This window comes from Pollicipes pollicipes, unplaced genomic scaffold (genome assembly GCF_011947565.3).
Source record: "Pollicipes pollicipes isolate AB1234 unplaced genomic scaffold, Ppol_2.1 Scaffold_4219;HRSCAF=4965_pilon_pilon_pilon, whole genome shotgun sequence".
Lineage (NCBI taxonomy): Eukaryota > Metazoa > Arthropoda > Thecostraca > Pollicipedomorpha > Pollicipedidae > Pollicipes > Pollicipes pollicipes.
This window is the reverse complement of record NW_023596448.1, coordinates 10,981,380-10,983,454: the sequence shown is the minus strand read 5'-3', so window position 1 is coordinate 10,983,454 and position 2,075 is coordinate 10,981,380.

The window sequence follows — 2,075 nt, the reverse complement described above, 5'->3', positions numbered from 1 at the left end:
GTGAGCCTACTTCTGCCTCTGCGTGTCCGCCCTGGCCAATGTCGCCCGATATCAAAACCATTCACAACGAATCGCAATTGAAACAAAGCTAGTCTGGTATCGAATGAGCCCGTGGATTTCATGCATTGCAAGATATCTGTACATGTGTGTGTGTATATGTGTGTGTATATGTATGTATATATGTATATATGTGTATATATGTGTAAATATATATATATATATATATATATATATATATAATATATATATATATATATATGTATATATATATATATATGCTTATGTTTATATATACATATATCTCGTCTGTTGCTGAAATATCAACACTTCTATATCTCTATGCTCCTGGTTTTTCACCGAGGACTGAGACCAGTACGCTCTATCTTATTTACGTGAAAAATGCTCTTGCGAATGCACTTACCAATTTACGGCTCATAACATTAATCAAACTATGCGGAAACCGAACTTGCCGCTGATTTTCAACAATTTAGTGTTATTGGGTAGGCCATAAGCGATCGCATGAGGTCATTACAGTTCCCTCATTCGTGGGTTCATTTCGCTGCAACCTTTATTACTTTTACAAGCGATCACATTGCCCTACACCCGCCGGCGTCTGGTTTGTCCCACAAGTGCAGAGCGTCGGGTGCCGACAGACACCCACCAAGCACGATCACTCAGTGCCCACACGACGCGCCTCCGGCTGTGTGCAGCCGCCTGACATTGTCCACCTGGTCACCGACAATGTGGACACCTGATTGCCCACTCCAGCAGCCCTACAATGCCGCGAGGGATATCATGCAATAAGCCGCATCAGAGAAATATTCCATGACACGGTAAGCCAAAACACAGACCAGCATTAAAATTGTAGATAATCGGTTATCACTACTTTCTTGAGTCTTCAAAACTGGGCAGATGTAGCGAACCTTAACAGTCTTTGTGTTGTCGCTGTTCATGCTACGTTGTCAGCTCGCCGTTATCTATCATCTACCTCAGTCATAGCCACTGTCACAGCACATCACAACATTCATGTTGAAAAAGTAACCGAACAACTCATCGCTAAGCGTTGTTCTAAACACTACTGCAAGAGCTATTGCCAAAGCATCTTCACCATTCCAACAGCGCACCGTGAATCGCATCCTTCCGTCAAGTTGCGTGCACGCTCGATAGGTGGCTCTAGACACCATGCCTTGCTGGAGCTGTTTTAGTTCAATCACTGGCATGTAGCATCCACTCCAGGTAGTGGGACAGCTCCATCTTACATTAACATTTGTCACGCACGCCCTGACGTTCGAAAGCTGTCTTCCACTGCGCCATTGGTATAAAACGACTGCATGACTACTTCAGCCCGATTACAAAGGACCAGGTCTCAAGGCGACGACGCCGGTCCTGCACTCATGCTCTGGTGCACGCGCCATTCTCCAAACAAATAACGCTGCGCCAGTCTCTGGCACACCGCAAACTAATATCGTTGTTGGGTAGTGTTGGCTGTCAGAAGCCACTCTCCCGCTCCTGGCACTTGTCGGCACCGCACGAGTCGGAGGGAGGGCGCGTGTCGCGCGCAGCCGCACTCCTCCAGTGGGGCGCGGTATCACAGGTAGTGAGCATTGAGCCTTGCCGCTGGTCTCGGTGTCGCCGTCCACCCCTTCCGGCGGCGCACCAGGCGTCCCTCCGCATACTCACCTCTCTTCCGCGCTGCCTCTCTGCCTTCGGACTCCTCTACCTCGCCCAGGCTCCTTTCTGGCATAGCAGAAATCTCCGCGGGTCAGTATTTCTGGAAATCCCCTCACCGTCCGTGAAACCACGCCGGTGAGAATCTCCTGTTGGCTGTATCGCTGCAAAACTTGAAACGACCATCACATCGCAGACTCCTGTGCTTCTCCTGGCGCTAGGCTGACGACGAACTCTTCCGACGAAAGCTCCCGACGCGGCTCGCCAGGATGCGCGTCGGGTTCCGCGCCGCGCCTTGCTGCCCGGCTCCCCGCGAAGTCGCTCCCTCCAGGGGCAATGCGGCACGCACGAGAGAGAGCAGGTCCGGCGGGGTTTGTCCGGCACCTGCCCGGCTGCGCCCGTGTCAC